Consider the following 21,128-nt stretch of genomic DNA (forward strand, 5'->3'; position numbering starts at 1 on the left):
TCTGTGTCTCCAAACCTCAGGACTCGATCCTCCTTGATATTCCTTTGGCCAAAACTCTTCTTCTTCTTGCCTAACAAATTCCTCAAAGTTCCAATAGCTTTCCCTCCTGCTCTAGACGTCCACAAACGATTAGGGTTCTTCTCAATCGGCCAAAAGACGAACAATGACGGCCTAAGAGGCGTTATATACGATCCAACCAAACGGCTAGGGTTTCTGTTGAACAGCGTCGACTCGCCGAGTCCATATCTGGACTCTTCGAGTCCAGTCGCGAACCCGCGACCAAGCCTGTGGTCCTACTCGGCGAGTCAGGCACCAACTCGCCGAGTCCCTTCCTAAAATGCCCCAAAAATAGTTTTAAAGCAATACCTGAAATTCCGGGCTGTTACAACTCTCCCCCACTAGAACTAGACTTCGTCCTCGAAGTCTCACTCTGCGAATAACTCCGGATGTTGCTCCCACATCTCACGCTCCGGCTCCCAAGTCATCTCCGATCCCTTCCGGTGTTGCCACTGAACCAACACCAGAGGTACCTCCTTGTTCCGCAGAACCTTGATCTACGATCCCTGATAGCTACTGGTCTCTCGGCATAATTCAGGCTCGCATCCACCTGAATATCCTGTAACGGAACCACTACCGATTTATCGGCTATACACTTCCTCAACTGTGATATGTGAAAGGTATTGTGAATCTGTCCCAACTCTGCTGGCAACTCCAACCGATAAGCTACCCGACCTACCCTTGCAATTACACGAAATGGACCTATGAACCGGGGCCCCAACTTGCCCCTCTTTCTGAACCGGATCACTCCTTTCCAAGGAGAAACCTTTAGGAGAACGAAGTCGCCAACCTGGAATTCGAGCTCGGACCGGCGTCTGTCCGCATAACTCATCTGTCGGCTTTGGGCGGTCAATAACCTCTGCCTAACCTGCTGAATCTGCTCGGTCGTCTGAAGTACGATCTCTGTACTGCCCATCACTCTCTGTCCCACCTCTCCCCAGCAGATGGGAGTCCGACACCTCCTACCATACAACAACTCAAAAGGTGGCATACCAATGCTCGAATGATGGCTGTTGTTGTAGGAAAACTCAGCCAAGGGTAAATGCGCATCCCAGCTACCCCCGAAGTCTAACACACACGCTCTAAGCATGTCTTCCAGTGTCTGAATAGTCCGCTCGCTCTGACTGTCTGTCTGGGGATGGTATGCGGTACTAAAGTGCAGTTTAGTACCCAGCTCCTCATGGAATTTCTTCCAGAACCTGGAAGTGAAGCGTACATCACGGTCTGAAACAATCGAGATCGGCACTCCATGCCGAGATACTACCTCACTCACGTATAGCTCCGCTAACTTCTCCGCTAATGAACTCTCGCTAATGGCAAGGAAGTGTGCACTCTTCGTCAATCTATCCACAATCACCCAAATTGCATCGACTCCCCTGGCAGTTCTCAGCAATTTGGTGATGAAATCCATCGTAATCTGTTCCCACTTCCACTCAGGAACCTCCAAGGGCTGCAACTTACCATGCGGTCTCTGGTGCTCGGCCTTAACCCTACGGCAGGTCAAACACCTCTCAACGAACCATGCGACGTCTCTCTTCATACAAGGCCACCAATATTCCTTCCTCAAGTCCAAATACATCTTCGTAGCACCGGGATGGATCGAGAATTTCGATCTATGAGCCTCCTCCATCAAAGTAGCATGCGTACCGCCCACGAATGGTACCCAAATCCGACCCTGAAACGTCAGAAGTCCTCGTCCATCCTTAACGAACTCAGAAATTAACCCAACGACCCGCTCCTTCTTCAGCATCTCGGATCTCACAACCTCAGCCTGTGCCCCACGAATAGCATCCAATACCGGCGTCATCACCGTCATTCTCAGACATACATCTCGCAATGGAGTGCTCTCCGCCCTACGGCTCAATGCATCGGCTACCACATTAGCCTTGCCTGGGTGGTATAGGATCTCACAGTCATAATCCTTAACCACGTCCAACCATCTCCTCTGACGCATATTTAGGTTGGGTTGATCCATCAAATACTTCAAACTTTTATGGTCCGTGTATATAGTACAACGAACCCCATACAGGTAGTGACGCCAAATCTTGAGAGCGAACACTACTGCCCCCAACTCTAAGTCATGCGTGGGATATCTCGCCTCGTGAGGCTTTAATTGCCTCGATGCATAAGCTATCACATGGCCCCTCTGCATCAACACTGCACCCAGTCCCGAAATCGATGCGTTGCAATATATGACAAAGTCCTCCATCCCCTCCGGGAGAGTTAATACCGGGGCTTTGCACAGTCTCTGACGAAGTGTCTCGAAGGAAGTCTGTTGCTCGGGTCCCCATGAGAATGTAACACCCTTCCGGGTCAATCTGGTGAGCGGTACCGCGATCTTGGAGAAGTCTCTAATAAACCTCCGATAGTACCCCGCCAACCCAAGGAAACTCCTGATCTCGGAAGGTGACTTCGGTGCCTCCCAACTCATCACTGCTCCCACCTTGGCCGGATCGACCAATATCCCTGCCTGATTAACAACATGTCCAAGAAATTGGACCTCCCGCAACCAGAAGTCACATTTGGAGAATTTTGCATATAGCTTCTCCGACCTTAGTACCTCAAGGACCTCCCTCAAATGTCCCTCATGCTGCTCTCTAGTTCGCGAATACACTAGGATGTCGTCGATAAATACAATCACAGACCGATCCAGCATCGGCCTGCATACCCTGTTCATGAGGTCCATGAACACTGTCGGGGCATTGGTGAGCCCGAAAGGCATCACCACGAACTCGTAATGCCCATACCGCGTCCTGAATGCTGTCTTCTGGACGTCCTCATCCCGCACTCTTACCTGATGGTACCCTGATCTCAAATCGATCTTGGAAAACCAAGATGCCCCCTGCAACTGATCGAATAGATCATCGATCCTCGGTAACGGATAGCGGTTCTTGACCGTCACCTTGTTCAACTCCCGGTAATCAATACACATCCGGTGTGAACCATCCTTCTTCTTGACGAACAGAATCGGTGCTCCCCACGGCGAGCTACTCGGCCGAATAAATCCCTTCCCCAGCAACTCCTGGAGTTGCGAGGACAACTCTTGCATCTCTGGAGGTGCAAGACGATAAGGCACCTTCGCAATAGGCGCAGCCCCCGGAATTAGATCGATACCAAACTCCACTTGCCTCGCAGGAGGTACTCCCGGCAACTCCTTGGGGAAAACATCTGGAAACTCACGCACCACTGGAACCTCCTCCACTGTCCGCGGTCTCTCGGAAGCCTCCCGCGTATCCATCACATACGCCACAAAACCTTTACATCCCTGCTGTAGGCATTGCCTCGCCCTAGCGGCCGAACAAAAATTTGATCCCGAACGGGTACCCTCGCCGTATACCTTAAGAACTCCCCCACTAGGGTCTCGTATAGTCACCAGCTGACGCTCACAGTCGATGACGGCGCTGAATCGGCTCAACCAGTCCATGCCCACGATGACACAGACATCCCCCATCGCAATAGGAATTAGGTCAATCGGAAACGCAACCCCGAAAATCTCTAGCACGCATCCCCGAAGAACCTCCGTGGCACAAACCACCCTCTCGGCCGCTATAGAAACGCTCAGAGGCCGACTTAACGGCTCACGACTAATGCTGATATGCTCACTAAAAGCTAAAGATACAAAGGATCTACTCGCACCCGAATCAAATAACACTAGAGCAGGCATAGAGTTCACAAGAAAAGTACCTACACATACATTAACATAAGCATAACATTTCGACTTTAAAGTAAATACGTGAATTACAGCATACCTGCCACAACATCGGGCGCAACGTGGACCTCCTCCGCAGTCAGCTGAAAGGCTCTCCCGCGAGCCCTCAGGGCCTCGACCTTCGCCGGTCGGGTCTCAGTAATCCTGGTAGTCGGTGTAGATCCCTGACAAAGCTGCGGGCACTCGGCCTTCCGATGGCCTGTCTGGTTGCAGTGAAAGCAAACCATAAACCCCTTAGGGCAATCCCTGGCAATGTGTCCCTCCTTGCCACACTTGTAGCAACCACCAGCTCGACACGCCCCCTCATGACCCTTGCCGCACTTTCCGCAAGTGCGGCCCTTCGGACCTCCCATCCTCGAATCAGCGGACTTGATCCGCTTGGCTGCCGGCTGAGACTGAGCCGGCCGCCGATCCACCTGCCGAGACTCGGCCTCCTCCCTGGCCTGGGTCTCCAACTCGATCTCGCGCTTCCTGGCGTTCGCCTGAAGCTCATTGAAAGTACGATAGGTGGAGTTTGACACAAACTCCCGGATATCCCTCCTCAAAACGCCTAAATACCGACTCATCCGTGACTGCTCTGTAGATACCAGCTCGGGGCAGAACATCGCCCTCTCATGAAACTTCCGTGTGACCACTGCAACGGAATCAGTACCCTGCTTAAGGGTCAAGAACTCCTGAATCAATCGTTCCCTCTCCACTGGGGGAACGTACTCATCCCTGAACATCTCGGTAAACCTCTCCCATGTCACTGCTGTAATCTCCGCTAGAGTGAAGTTCGCCGTCACGAACTTCCACCAATCCTTCGCTCCCAGACGGAGCTGGTTCAAGGCGAACCGTACCCTCAAGTGCTCTGGGCATGAGCAAGTGTAGAAGCACCCCTCAATGTCGGCGATCCACCTCATCGCCGCAATTGGATCCTGCGTCCCATCGAACTCAGGGGGTTTCGTGTTGCTGAATTCTCGGAACAGCAACGAATCGCCCCCTTGCGGCCTGGCAGCGGCCACGGCTACGGTAGCGGCAGCAGCTGCAGCCTCAGTCAGTGCGGCGTACCGCTCCTCGAATGTCTCCATCAGCGTGGTCTTAATAGACCCAAACATCTCCGGGATCTCGGCCCGGATCGCTGCAGCTACCTCCTCCTGGATCATCTGACGAATATCCTCATCACTCACAGTGCTCGAACTCGCCCCATGAAGTGTGGTAACCATGATGTCTCTGAAATACAACATAAAATTATCAGAGACTCCATCAAGTACAATTGTACTCGATAACGCAATCCTACTCGGTCTCCGATATACAGGGATTCTTACTTGGGTCTTCCACCGACCCGGTGCCTTCGGTAGTACGGGCCCAATACTACCGACCACACCGTATCAGTATTCGTCCCAAATCTTCCTCCCCAAACCCCGAATAATGAGTACTCTACTTCTAATATGCACTATCTACTTGCACGCTACCGAATATCTCATATAAGCAATCTTCCTAGACTAAGGCATCACAAAACAGGCCATTCTAGTCCTATCATGTATACCTAGTCTTCTAGCATGCATAACAATTCATAATTCAGTGCATAACATAACATTGTAAGGTATTCTGGGGATCTTTACCGTTCGGGCGCTGGCTGATCGTACACACTGCTCCGTTCTTGTTTACCACTTTACCATTTATAAAAATTTATATCTTTATTATTTTTAAAAGATTTTTCCTCAAATCCTCGGTTTGAGTTCAGTTACACCCGAAGGTACACCCGAATCCCTCAAACCAAGGCTCTGATACCAATTGTAACAACGCAAAATTTTCATTTAAAATAAAGTGATTTCATTCAACCAAAAGTATTTATTCCATGTTCCATATCAAATACATATATAAAAATCCCCAAGATCTCAAATAGCAGCAGTGTGTATGCATCATGCCGGCGCCTTCCCACGGTCCTCGCTAGTACCTGAAACACATACATAACAACTTGTAAGCATAAATGCTTAGTGAGTTCTCCAGTATACGACTTACACATATACGCCTTTCCAGGCCCTAACCCTCCGGTCCACAACACTTCGCCTTCCGGCCCGTAACATAATCGCCTTCCGGCCCATAACATATTGCCTTCCGGCCCGTATCATATTGCCTTCCGGCCCGTATCATATTGCCTTCCGGCCCATAGTATATTGCCTTCCGGCCCATACATTTACAACATATAACACATTTAATTTAACACACATAGCACATATATCATACATCATACCTGACCTTTCTGTCACATAACATATCGCCTTCCGGCCCGTATAAACATACATATCATGCATAGCAACTACCTTTCTATTCATAGCATAAATAACACATATCATATACGACCTTCCGGTCTCACAGTCAAACCCTTCCGGGTGAAGTATAGTGAGAAGACTCACCTCGTGGTAATGTAAGCTATCAACTCTTGAAACTACTCGCACTCGATCCGCCGATCTGCAGACTCCCTATAATACCATATACCCTTATTAATACTCTTATCATTCAAGACAACTGACCCTAAGAATTTACATGCAGGTCAACTCTGGTCAACGGTCAACTTGACCGGACTCGTCGAGTGCAAAGGCGACTCGGCGAGTCTAGACGTCCTCCCCAACTTCCCTGTTGTTCCCCTTTCTACTCGTCGAGTATCCCTCTTGACTCGATGAGATCCTCGTGGAAGAATCGCGGGGCCACCCCGACTCCACTCGCCGAGTCTGAAGAACAACTCGGCGAGTCCCAGTGAATCTTCAAGCTACTCGCCGAGTCTGAAGAACAACTCGACGAGTCCCAGTGGATCTTCAAGCTACTCGCCGAGTCTGATCATTGGACTCGGCGAGTCCATGCCATGCAGTCGATCAACTGCTTCCTGAAATACGTATGGTCCCGAAATACGCAATCATGGGACTTTCTGGACCTCTAAACATCCTATTACTGGGGTATAAACATTTGGGTAACAACATTATAATCTATCTAATCACCAAATGGGTTTCATAAACCCTAGATTCGTGTACACATCCAAAATAATAGAAATGGTCCGAGTATTACCTGAAAACGCACTCTCTGTGTCTCCAAACCTCAGGACTCGATCCTCCTTGATATTCCTTTGGCCAAAACTCTTCTTCTTCTTGCCTAACAAATTCCTAAAAGTTCCAATAGCTTTCCCTCCTGCTCTAGACGTCCACAAACGATTAGGGTTCTTCTCAATCGGCCAAAAGACGAACAATGACGGCCTAAGAGGCGTTATATACGATCCAAACCAAACGGCTAGGGTTTCCGCTGAACAGCGTCGACTCGCCGATTCCATATCTGGACTCGTCGAGTCCAGTCGCGAACCCGCGACCAAGCCTGTGGTCCTACTCGACGAGTCAGGCACCAACTCGCCGAGTCCCTTCCTAAAATGCCCCAAAAGTAGTTTTAAAGCAATACCTGAAATTCCGGGCTGTTACACCCTTAACGATCCATTTGTTAATTTGACATGTTTGGTCTCATCTATGCTTTGGAAAACTCTTGCTTAGATGACATTTGTCACAATAGGTTTCCAATCAAGTCACCCAATTAGAGAAACTTGTATAATTAGCCCAAAACTTGGTTATAGAAATCGCAAAAATACTTTGGACATCATAAGTTAATACTAATGGTTAGGTATACTTTATCCCACTAGCATTATACAAGTTATGTGCAAATGTTTCTAAAGTTGGATGACATAGACTTGCATTTTGAAAAAGGGATTTGTATGTTTTATTATTTTATTTAAAAACATGTGATATCATGACAATTGCATGCATCCAATATGTCATGGTATCAATTTTTCCAAAAATCACTTTTAAGGTTCTTATAAAACCCCGACTTTTTTATATTTCGGCTTGGTTCAATTTTAAAATTAATACCAAGTATTAAGTTTGTGTATGAGTCATTTTGAACCTTTTAATATTGTTTAATAAAACTTCATTTTATTAAGTAATACTTTGTAGTTTGAATAAGTTATAAAAAAACATGATTTTTACACTTATAATTCAATATTTCAAAAGTTGTCGTAATTAACAATTTTATAAAAGCGTTTTTTATTTTATGGCAAGAATATGCTACATCCAATGTCCATAATTTATATTTTGAAATCCAAACTCCATGTGATGTTTATTTTGTCCAAGAAATAGTTTGGGTTTGTGAAAAACTAAATTATCAACCACAAAAAATATTTACTTGAAAAATAAATGCATTTGACATAAACAAGCTTTAAACTATATAACACTTTTGCGAGCCAAAAAAAATTGTTAAGTCCTTCCTAAGGGACAAAGGGACCAAATATTACAATTTGCGCTTCATGTGATCTCCAAGCTCCCACATGCAATGACAACCACCTTTGTTGCAATTTTATAAAAAAATTTATAAAAGTTATGAACCTTTATAAAATCTTTATAAAACTGTGGGTCTCCATGGTAATGGTTATTCAAGAAATAGCATCCATCTTTATCTTGTTACATTTTTGATAAAATAAATCTAGTTGAAAACTAATCTATTACATAAAAATAACAAGAATAAAAACTAGATACTTTTATTACGTACTTTTTGGATAAAATAATATTACAAACCATTTTCAACCAAATCACATAAACAACAACACAAATGGTCCAAGGCTTGTTTGTGCACTCTAAAATACATATAATCATAAAAACAACCTTTGTTAACTTTAAGTGACAAAAATACATGTAAGTTTTGTCACATAAAATAACAAATATAAAGTTGTCAAAGAAAATATGTATGAACTTGTTTTTATACAAAAACAAGTTATCCATATTCTCCAAAAACTAATATTTTCATAAATCAAAAAATCTAACCAAACTTGCAAGGTGACTCTGATACCAAATGTTGGGGTTTATTTAAAAACTAGTTTTAAAAACTACAAATAGTGGAAAACAGAAGACTTGAGTTTTATAAATGACTTAAACATTTTATCACCCACCAAGGATCATCTTACAAGTAAAGGAAAGATTTAAAACACAACAATAGAAGGAAGATGTGGTAACAACCTTTGAAGCACTTTGAGTCCTCTATGGGAGGCTTGGAAGTTGATGGAGTGGGGATGAACCCTTGAGACACCAACAATGTATCAACTTGATGTAATCCTAGTTACAAATCTTAAGCTTTAAGTGAAAACAAGATTATGACTTAAATAGAGAATGCAAGCAACAAATATCTTCAAAGTTCAAGACTTTAGAAAGAATATGGAGATGGGAGAAGTGCTCTCGGCCAAGCAAGAAGAAGTGAGAAAAAATGTGAACACTCTTCACTTATTTATAATAGAATCAATGTCCAAGAGTCCTTAATCATTAAGCATTTTAGACCATGTTGTCCCCTAGCATGCACCATACTTTGATTACTTTCAATTAAACAATTAAGTGAGCCATACCTCTTTCTTTCCCCATGCATGGCCAACCCATGCTTGTGTAAATGAGAGGATTATGTTTATATGTTATAAAGTCAAAGTTTATAAGATATAAACTTTGTCTTTTTGCTAAACTAAAAAAGGCTTACCTAGTCCAAAATGTTGTACATGACTTATTAATTCATACATTATGAAATAATGTGTTACTTTTATGGTAAAATAATTATTTCCTTGAAAAAAAATATTTTTTCTTAATTTGTTATAAGAGTTTATGAATATTTATTAAAATCAATTTCTAATAAATAATAATGTGTATCAAGTTGTTGTTAGTGTGACCCTTAGGATCAGATGTTATTTAGCAATATAATTTTAATATAACTCTTGAACATACTAGATCTTTCAAGCACAATGGCACTCGCGACATTCATCTTGGAAATATCGTCCATTTAGCAAGAATGAGCATTGGAAGCACCATACCGACGTGCACACCATCAAGAAAACCCCTTCGGAGGAGAAAAAAGAAAAGAGCAAGTACTGTGAGTTTCACAAAAGCAATACTCACAATATCGACGAGTGCACGGTGTTGAAGAAAGAAATTAAGGAAAAACAACTAAAGGGAGACCTCTCTGATATCACAAAGGACCTGAGATCCAAGTTTAATGTCGACCAGAAGAAAGCTCGGGCACTAAAAAACCCAAGCAAGTGCTAAAAAAAGAGCAACATATTTATCATCGCCAAGCCCTGCAAAAGTGGCGAGCTCCACAAAGCAAAGGACGACTGATAGGTGCATTTTATGCACCTAATTTGCATGTTTACTTCCGTCATTTCATAGCATTCTACTTCATAATTCTTGCATTTAGTTATTTATCATGGAAATTTCATATTTCATTAAAAATGTATGGTACTTTACTATTTTTTTGATTTATTTTGCAGGCATTATACAGAATGGAGCATGGAGCTTTGGAGCATGAAAAGAAGATTTACTGGTCAGGCTATGGAAGAAGCATGAAGACATAACCCGAGTCATTGTTGCATTATCATCATAGCAAAGGACTAGGTTTGAAACATGGTTCATGTCACACTGACACGGGTCGTGTTTATACCTTCTCATCTTATATTTGAGCAACATGACTCGTTGTGTGTCACACCCCCGGACCAGAACGACGGAAACATCTGGAGGCGGATGATGTCATAGTGCAGTATCATAACAATTGTGAAATAATGAAACATAGCAATCCAAACATCATACATTGAGATTAAAAAAATTACATTGTTTACATATTGTATTTGTGCTCAAATTACATCAAAGAGACATTAGTAAGTAAATTCCAAACTAAAGCAAAATAATACAGAATCCGCGAATCCATAAGCTTGTTTACTGTTTTCCTAAGAATACAAGTCGTTTGAAAAGCATCAACATATAATATATTGGTGAGTTCATACACATTTTCGTATAAAGATTTGTGATAGTTTAGAAACCCAGAAAAACCCAGTATTTCCTTGTCAAAATAGTTGTAAGTCTTATTTCCAATCAGGTATAGTTGCATGTGTGCTTTAGTTTGTGATCTTTCAAAATTGTATAAAATCGTTTATCCCCATAAAATCCTATATTTTCTGATATACAAAATAGTTGTAAGTCTTGTTTCCAATCAAATATAGTTGCAGGTGTGCTTTAGTTTGTTATCTTTTGAAATTGTATAAAATCGTTTATCCCTAGAAAATCCTATATTTTCTGATATACAAAAGTAGTAGTCTTAGAACCCTAAGACTTATGTGATAAAGTTTCTTTCAAAACATTCAAAATCATAATTGACGATAATTAAAAGATGAGACCCGAGTAAATTGTGTAATCATTTGTGGTCTTAAAACCCTAAGACTGGGGTGGTGTGAGTAATCAGTGGGTGTTTGTGGACAATCTGCACAATGCATGTGGACAGTCAACACAACGAATATGGATAATCAATACCATGCATGGGGATGGTCAACACAACATGCTAACTGTTTGTAATGTGTTCCCACATAAATCTCTAAATGATACTGTTATATTCTAGTGAGTCGTTATAACCATACTAATATGACGGAGTGCCTGTCTAGACGTTCTTCAAGCGTCAGTTTCGTTTAAGACATTTGTCACCCTAGACTAGCCTCTCTAGCTGTTGCGAACAACAAAGGTGCGGGGTGTCAACCCCATATAGATCTATACACAAATTCCCGCTCCCCTCCAGAAGACTCTGGTTATAACTCTTACAGGACTTTAAACGTACACTATTATGTAGGTAGGGTGAGGATGTGTTTGACTAGAATACTAATAGATATTTACGCAAATAGTTGAAATACGTTATTTATTCGATAACTAACATTAGTTGTGCTCGTTGCCTAGGTGTTTCGTTTCGTTTCGTAACCTTAGTTGTGCTCGTTGTTTCGTTTCATAACCTTAGTTGTGCTTGTTGACTCGGTGTTTTGTTTCATTTCATAACCTTAGTTGTGCTCGTTGCCTCGATGTTTCGTTTCGTTTTATTTATTGAAATAATTCACTTTAAATCATATTTGTCAAAACTAGCTCAATATTGTCAATGTTGGCAAAAGTGGCCCTTCTTTTATAAATTATCAAAAGAAGACCCACATTTGTCAAAAGTGTCATGAGTGATCCAAAAATACGTGGGTTGTTCAAAATAGTCTATTTCTTCTAAAAGATTCATTTTAGACTCATATTTAAGAAAATGTACAAAATGACCCTTATTCATTAGATATTTCCATTGTTGGCCCATTTTATTGGAGGTGTTCATTAATAACTCGAATTTATCCTATATCTAAAAAATGACTTTATATATATTTGTGGCCGAAAATGGCCCAAAATAATATAAGTTTTCATAATTTTTACATCTTCAAAATCTTATGCCAACACTTTATTTAAGCAAAATTTTGAAGAAATTTCCTTGTGATTCTTTACATAAGGCTTTATGACTTAATTCATATAAACACTAGTTTTTATTTCAAATCAATCAATTAATATGTGAAACATAGTCCAAACTCTTGAGACTTAACCCATAAATCCCAAGTTTTTGGAATATTCACATGGAGTTCATAACTTTAACCACATATAATATAACATTCATGTATTGACAAGCAATTATACCAAGATTTCACATGACCCTTGACTTGTATCCTCCCCCAAAAATAATGATAACATTAAAATAGGGGTATGAAGCTCACCTTGGGTAAAAGACAGTGTGGTTGAAGAGATGAGGTGAGAAATTGGAGCCTAGAACACTTGAAGTGCTGGATGAATTCCTTGGAGATTTTGATACCTTAATATTATTAACACATAAAGCTATGTGTGATTAATAAGAATTTAAAAACTAATGTGTGAAGCATCAAGCTAGGCTCAAATTACTTACAAGAATTTAGAAGGACCTGTGAAGGAAATTGCTTCTAGAGCTGAATCTTGAATTCTCGAGAGAGTTAACAGAAAGTGAATCGAGTTTGTGGAATGGGAAATGGGGTTTATACCCACTTCATATTGGAATAAGGAAATTGATTTGATTTGTGATTGGTTTACTGGTGGGCAATGCATAGGTTACTGAGATTTGTATAACATCACCAACTTCAACATAATATGCCTTCTCCTTTTCATCAGCCCAAAGCATACAGTCCAACAACATCATCTTGACAATTAAACTTAAATGAATAATTTGGATAGTGAGCTCGACGGTCATTCATTGTGTTTACTATCATTTGGGCATCTTTATAACCTATAACCCTGTTGATATCTCTCCTTAAATTTTTATAGTCAACTACTTTGGGCTTTACAAACTCATACCTACCTCTTAGACTTGCCCTCAACTTATGAGCCATAGTTGGACCTATTTTTGATGTAGAAGCACACACTATAAATTTCTGAATATGACATTTGACTCGCTTTTTTTAAATCACTTCACTTCTCAAGTGGATTGTTGTGAAGTTCATCAAATCAAAAAACTTTATAATCTGGAGTTCCATACACCGATTCAAATATAATCTTTGCTTGACAACCAATAACTCTTGAATTTGAATTTTGTTTCATCCTAACACCACTTGTACCTAATATGTCAAAAGATTTCTTTTTTTGTTTTCCATCACGATTACATATAACATGTTGTTTCTTTATAATCTTGTTATCAAACCTTGACTGTGTGCCCAGTCTCACATCAAAACCACCAATTTCAGCATACTCATAATACATTTTGATGGACAACTTTAATGATTTGAAGATTAAACCTTTAAATGGAATAAGTTGAACAGGTACATATGGCTTATAGACATGTTCTCCAATTATATCACCACAATATTGCACATCATCTACTGAACTCGAAGATTCACCAGCTAAAAAATTATAAATCTAAATCAATCTATTAATGCATGAATAAAACAATCATATATGAATACATGAAATTCATATGAATAAAACAAAAACAATGTTTATTAATGGATTAATAAAACATGCATATATGAATACATAAAATTCACGAGGATTCAAAATATATAACATAAACATAACTTATTCATATATGAATAAAACGACAATAATAATAAATTCAAAATTACAATTATCATACGTTTATTCATATATGACTAAGACAACAACTATTCATATTAACATATTCATATATCAATAAATGATAATCAACAAAATTAAAAACAAAAAAATAATTCAATAAGTGATACCTTCAAAAAATGAGTTCTCAACATCTTCTTCTTCCCTCTCACACATAGAAGAATACAAATCACCATCAATAACACTAGAATTTGTCATAATAAACCAAATGATCTATATAAATAAACGAAAACCATCTTAACATCGAATATATCTCACAAAAAAAGTTGTTAATATGAAAACCTGGTTAATTTCGAATATATATCTCACTTCAGCGTACAAAATATTTGAAAGAAACTTAAATCAGCTCGATCAGATGATGCAATTAAGCAATCTCTCTCAGTTTAGAGCATAAAAACTATATCGATATATCCGATTGAAAATTAAATAAGCTCCGATTTGAAATAGAGATCTCAAACTACATAACAAAAATCTGATGAAACAACTCCAATACATGTTCGAAACTTCAGGATAAATGGAAATAATACACGTAATTCCTAACAAATTATGTAAAGCAATAATCTTGATAATGAACTCCGATATATCTGATTCAAACGATATGCATACATGATCAAATCGGAAACTGAATACGAAGAAGAAAACTGAAATACAAATGTGAAACTTCACGATCAATGGAAAAAATACGTATAATTGCTAACGAGTTATATAAAGAAAAGAATCTTGATAATGAATCCCTCCATATCCGATTCAAACGAGCTAAATATATCATTAAATCGGAAACTAATGACAACGAACATGTAAGTTCAATATAAAAAAGTGGCTAATTTACAAAGATTCCCTTAATGAAAAATGACACGCACAATTTTTTTAAGGCTTACATGTTAGATAAATGATTAGCTGAGAATGATTCCCCCAATTCTCAACCTTTTTTTCTCAATTGAACTTACCTCTCTCTCTCTCTCTCTCTCTCTCTCTCTCTATATATATATATATATATATATATATATATATATATATATATATATATATATATTCAAAAAATGTAATCTCCTTTTTTTTATTAGGTTATGTTATTTTATTTTATATTTATTTATTAATCTAAACCATTCATCAATCCATTATAAAAAAATAAGTAAAAAATTTCTAATTGTTTAACCGTTAGTATGATTATATATATATATATTTATTGTATGCATAGATTCAATTTTTACCTACAAGTATTGTATGTATTGTATTTTTGTATGGACCAATAAGAATTTTGCAATAATTTAATCATTAAATAAATTAATAAGGGTAAATTAGTAAATCATGATTCTAAGATTATGGTAATTGAGATAAATGAGGGATTTGATTTTAAAATCACCAAAATAAAATGAGGAAGGATGACCAACCATTTTCATTCACCGGTGTCACAACCTCATTCTCCAGCACTACTCGCAACGCTAGAATATTTCCCCACAAGCATCTGAACCACTAAAATAAAGTGAACATTATCACCTCTATTCTATCATCACCGCTTTGATTTAGTTTTTGATCCAGGTGTTGAAGGGATTGGAAAGAGGAAGGGGGTGTTTGATAGTGGCCTAACTCGGTCCAGTCGGACCTTTTTTTCTGATTCGGTCCAGGTCAGCTGGTTAGCTTGTTTGATTAGAGTTCTTTGCATATCTGATTCAGTCCACAACCACTGATTCGGTCCTCAAATCGGTACTTCGCACTAGTTTCACGTATTTTCCATTCTCTATCTCTTTGCCCCTAAACCGCGTGCCTTCTTCTTTCTCCTTCTCCTTTGATCCACAAACAACTTCTTCTTCCACCGCTACTAATCCTCTTCATCTTTAATCGATTTTGAAAGTGAGTGCTAAGCGGCTTATAGGTAATATTTACGTTTGATAAATTGACAACAACCTATCGACAACAGCCTTAAATTCACCTTGGATTTTCATATGCCCACTAGATGTTTGATCACTTGCCTAAGTGAGTCTTGTAGTCCTGATAATCAAATCAAGGCGTTGATGTTTATGTGTTCTTGATTTATATGACACATGTGCCTTCTTTTTTATTTTCCTTTTGTTGGATGTTTTTTATATGGTCTGCGTGGTGGGTTATGACTTTCAATCATCAATCGATTTAACTCTTCTGGTGGAAAGGTCGTTGAGTTGTTTTAAACCCATTGAATTTTATGTATCATTTCATGGAAATGGGTTATGGTGTTAAAGAATCGAGCTTTGAAGATCCTGGAAATGGTGGTTCAATGATGTATTATGGGTTTGTTAAGGAAAGTCAAGGTGGGTGTTATGGGTCTCCTAAATCGATTTTGTATGGGTCTTGGGATGAGAATGAAGATGAAGAAATGGTGAAGAATTGTTGCACACCAACTATTTGACAAAATTGTTGCTAATAATGTTTTTTTTTCCTAGTTTTGTTTAGTGTGTTTTATGAACTAATTTGAAGAATTAATAAAAAATTTGGGAAGTAATCTTGAGACATGGGTTCTTAGATCTACCTTTGATGACAAATATAATGGTTGCGTCTTTCTAGAAAAACTTTATGATAAAGAATTCTTCATTCTCTAATAACTGGTAAATTCAAAATAGTTTGAGACTTTTTAGTACATGTTTACAAAGAGTATTTGTAATGGTAAAATTGAAATAAAAACTGTTAACTGTAATTGAATTTAATGTTTGTATTACAAATCAATTTGACATTCAATATTCAATAGTTAAGTGTAATAGGCATATACAAAAACTAATGTAACATGTGTTTTCAACACAACAAAATAGAAGGGTAAAATGGTAATTTCCAACACTCAACACAACCAGTCAGATGCGTAATCAAACAATATGGTTTCAGTCAGAGCAAGATGCAGTCAGAGATTCAGACCCAGTTAGGCATGACTCAGTCAGTTCTGATTCAGTTACAACTATCAAACATGGCCGAAGTGTTTAATTGGCAACAAATTTTGGGATCAAATTGTCGGTTGGAGAAGGTGAAATCTTTGGAGATTTGGTGTATATTAACGCTTATTGTGAGGATAGTTTGAAACACCTTGATATTGATTACATCGATCTATATTATATCCATCGTGTTAACTCTTATGTTCCAATCGAGATCACGGTTAACATTTCTAGACCCCTTTTTCCTCTTGATCTGCATAAATTTTCTTAAATTCACATTAGATTGTTGTTCAACGAAGAACAATGAGGATATTTGTTTTTTTTTTATACTTTGAGCTTTGATTTCTATTATTTATATATGTTGCACAAAAGGTTTTTGTGGAAATGCCTAAAAGAGAACTTGACCATGTTGTATTTATTCTTTTAAAACTCTTAAAATCCATATTATTCTGTCAGAATTCGATTTCAATCTCTTTATTTGTCAAGATATGAAAAGTAAAAAACATTGCAAGATAGGAAAAGTAAAAAAACATTATGGTAGAAAATGTTATCATTCTCCATTATATTGTTTCCATTAAATAAGTAATGCTTGTATTATGTCATAATTTATTTATATAAATGCAGTATGTAAGAATTTCTTTGAGAATGTTCGTTAACAACAAATATACTTGCTTAACTAGTAATACTAATGCGTAATACATGTTATTTTTTTAGAATGCCTCCAAGAAGGAATCAAATATTGTTCAAACAAGACAAAGACTTGTAATGGAGCTGGAATCAAGTCGATTATTTGGACCATTAAAGAAGATCGAGTGCGTTTGTTCAATAATTGTATATTTAATAATGCAATTTTGTAAAAAATTTATTTATTTTTATGGCATTGAGTTAGAATATGTGTAATTATATTAAAATGTATGAATTTGTTATTCCGTAAGAATATGTATTAATTTATGTTTAAATTCATACGTCTATGAATAGATATTAGAATATTGTTGTTATTCAACTGAGATTTCAAAAAAAATGATTCTTTAATAATATTCTAATAGAATACCATTATGACAAAATCATGAAATATCATTCTAACAAAATAACATTCTGATCGAATAAAATCGGTTTATGCTTACAAATTACATTTGAAATTGAATTAATTAAAAAAAAATCAGATTTTTTAAATCAAAATCATTAATTATCTCCTAAATGTCGATTTATTTTAATTTATATATACATAAAAACTTAAAATTTTGGGGAACAGTACCTTTTTTTCTCTTTCATAAATTCACACGAGACTTTTGTTTTTCTTATTTTGGACACTGATACTTCATACATTTTCTCCTTCTTATCTTATTTTGTTACCGCCTACCCGCCCATTCCACCAATGATATTTACTGCGCTTTGTTTATTTCTTTTCCTCTTTCGTACCTTTTTCTTCTTATCTCAATTTGCTCCCAATTTCATCAGGAAGGCTTCCATGTCTGTAAGCCCCTTCCAGTGATGATGACAGCAGATGTGTCGCTACTGCTAGTGGTAAGTGATGGCGTCACCAAAGTGCAAGAATGGCGATCAATTCCTACACCGATTGAAGGATCTATTTTCCCGATTTCGACATCTGACTTCTTCCGTAAATACAGGTGCCGTTTTCGGATAATAAGCTTCAACTGATTTGGTTTATTTTCTTTCTGCATCACTTTTTGTTCCTCTTATATGTTTCTGTGTGAGAGATTTCGTTTAATCCATGGATGCTCTAATTGAGTAATTCTCCAACACGCAAATGGGAAACTTAATTTTTGGTTGCGATTGTTACATTTGTCCTTTTTATTATGCATAATAAGTGTTTGATAAAATGTCTCAACAATCAACACAATGTATAGTCACACTCAGGTAGCTTAATTACTGCACATAAATTGGAGCCGACTTGAAACAACTAGCTTAATCAAGGTTAGTCTTGTTTACTTGAATTTGGTAAATTGGTTAATATAGTCAAAGTCAGGCGGCTTAATTTCTGCACTTCATTTGTAAATTTTAACATGAAAGTTGATTTAAATGTTTATTTTTTCTATTAAAATCACCGTTTCATATCTTGATTGAGCCCCAGTTAGGTATTTTTCCTGATATTCAGATGCTATTATCAAAATGGTACATGAGACCAAGCTATTGTTCCCAGTGGGGCATCCACCGGTAAGATTTGTTTCTCTCATGACTCTGACTTTTACTCAAAATGATTTCCTTAAAATCTATCTATGCCTATCTTTCTACTTTTGTCATATTTGGTTAAAAATTTTAAAAAATATGTAGCCTTTTATTTCGTATATCAATGATGTACACAGTAGACATGCATGCATTTGATTTAACTTGCAAGCAGCCAAGCAGGTACTTTGCTAGAATTTCAGATGTAATAATAACACATGCACATCAATTTTTGTCTTGTAGGCACTAACCGTTGAAGATCGTATGTAAACATTCTCAAGATACAGGAACAAGAAAACAAAGATGAATTTTGGCAGAAAAATCAAGGTATTATATATTACGTTATCACATATTTTAGATTCTTAATGCACATTTCTTAAGGGGTTACCAAGATTATTTTTAGAAAAACTTTGCATCTTTAAGTGTAATTTTTTTTCTTTCCAGTATGCTTGCAGGAAGGCTTTGGGGGACAGTCAAGAAAGCAAGGTTGTAAATGTGTTAAATGAATAACCTCATTGTCACATACCTTTTGTGTTATAACTCAACTGACTTTCTTACATACATTTTTCTCTTGATAACTTGATCCTTAATATTCATACCAATATATAATATATATTTCATCCGTAAGAGTAGGTTCAACAAAATATGGATAAGTTTATATTGTTCCTTGCATATTTAATGAAATAAATACCCGAGTGATTATTGAAAAGGAAAATAAAATAATTATAAATCCCAATAATTATTTTGTGAAGTGATTAGGTACTTGACTAGTAACTCCCTGAACCGAAGTATTCCAGCATGGATCAAGAGTGGAGATACTGCATAGTACGTTTTCTGTTTTCCTTTTCTCATTTCAAAAAAAGTTTTTCATGTGACATAATTTGATGTGGTAGATGCATGGTTGTAGTCTTGGTTATATACGTACAATCTATAAATTTGACCGGAAAATGTTCCTCTTAATATATAATTTTACTCACAATAGTTATATAATTCTTGAACGTTGATATGTGGTTTATTGACAATAGATGGAGTAGTATGATAGAAGACACAATGACTCTAGGAGCCGAAGCTCTGGTGTGGATGGTCAATCTGGTATGTGATATTACTAGGTGTACTATTTGTATTCCAAATATTAAAAAAAAGTTTTTTTATCACTTAAAAAATGTTTACTCAAAAAAGAAAAAAAATTTAATTGCAAGAAAATCTAAAATAGACTTATGATTAATAAATATTTATTTATAATTTGTAATTGAATGGTATTAGGGCGTTCGATAAATCGATGGCGATCAACCTTTTTTTATTAATGAGCTGGTGGGACAGAAAATGAAGAGAAAGGTAAAATAGTCCAAATGATGTGAAAACCAACTATAAACCTCTCTTTTCCCTAAGATCAAAGTAAGATGCCTTAATGTGACCATTTGAAAAGTACAATGCAATATTTTAGATTCATTTTTTTTTCATTTTTAAAAACAAATCTTTTTAGTAATCTAAAGTTTACTGTTATTATTATAGTAATGAACTATTAAAAAGGGGAAATGGTAAAAGCGGTTGTAGCATGTACACAAGATTCATAATCATTGTCAGATAGTGGATAGAAATTTGGACAAAAATACCCCTATAATAGGGTTAAATGCAAGAAACTTTGATGTTCTGTTGGTGCGTTCCCGCCGACCACCATCCTTACGCCTAAATTGTCATCTTTTGTTGTGTTCAAATATGTTCGCTTTCTAAATATAATGTCGTATTTTGCATGTAACATCTATCTTAAATGTAATATCCTTTTGCAACAACTATATTATGTTTTCTTATTTAATATACCTTCAAATAACAAAAAAAAGAAAAAAGAAACCTGACGCCAACGACGCATCTGATTCCATCTAGTTTGTCTTAATTGACTAATATACACTTATAATGAATTTAGATAGTATTTTTGTATTATCTTTAATTTAATAATATTTATTAATCACTTAATATAATTAAAATGATTGGTCCACAATCAACTATATATGCACACAATACTTATTAAAATCACAATAACCTAACCCTCTCTCTCTCTTTTTCTCTCTCACTCTCTCTCTCTCTCTCTCTCTCTATATATATATATATATATATATATATATATATATGTTCAGATTCATTTGAGACAATTCTAATTTTGTGAGACCGTGAGACCAAATCTAAAAATAATTTTAAAATGCAAAATAAATGGAAAAATCCAAAAATTCTTTTTTTTTTAAATATTATTTTCGGAACTTGAATTAACTAAAAAATAATTTTAAAAAAAAATTATGTTTTTTTTTTTGAAAA

General features: G+C 37.3%; 1 long non-coding RNA gene across 1 annotated transcript; it reads left to right on the top strand.

Moving 5' to 3' along the window:
- Positions 1-18,074: 18,074 nt before the first annotated feature.
- On the top strand, positions 18,075-20,363 carry LOC144998558 (uncharacterized). The gene is made up of 6 exons (XR_013660366.1): positions 18,075-18,812; positions 19,065-19,148; positions 19,266-19,307; positions 19,581-19,646; positions 19,847-19,913; positions 20,085-20,363. It is a non-coding gene; the product is annotated as an uncharacterized LOC144998558 (long non-coding RNA).
- Positions 20,364-21,128: the final 765 nt, after the last annotated feature.

This window comes from Lactuca saligna, chromosome 5, assembly GCF_052625555.1.
Source record: "Lactuca saligna cultivar CGN05327 chromosome 5, ASM5262555v1, whole genome shotgun sequence".
Taxonomy (NCBI): domain Eukaryota; kingdom Viridiplantae; phylum Streptophyta; class Magnoliopsida; order Asterales; family Asteraceae; genus Lactuca; species Lactuca saligna.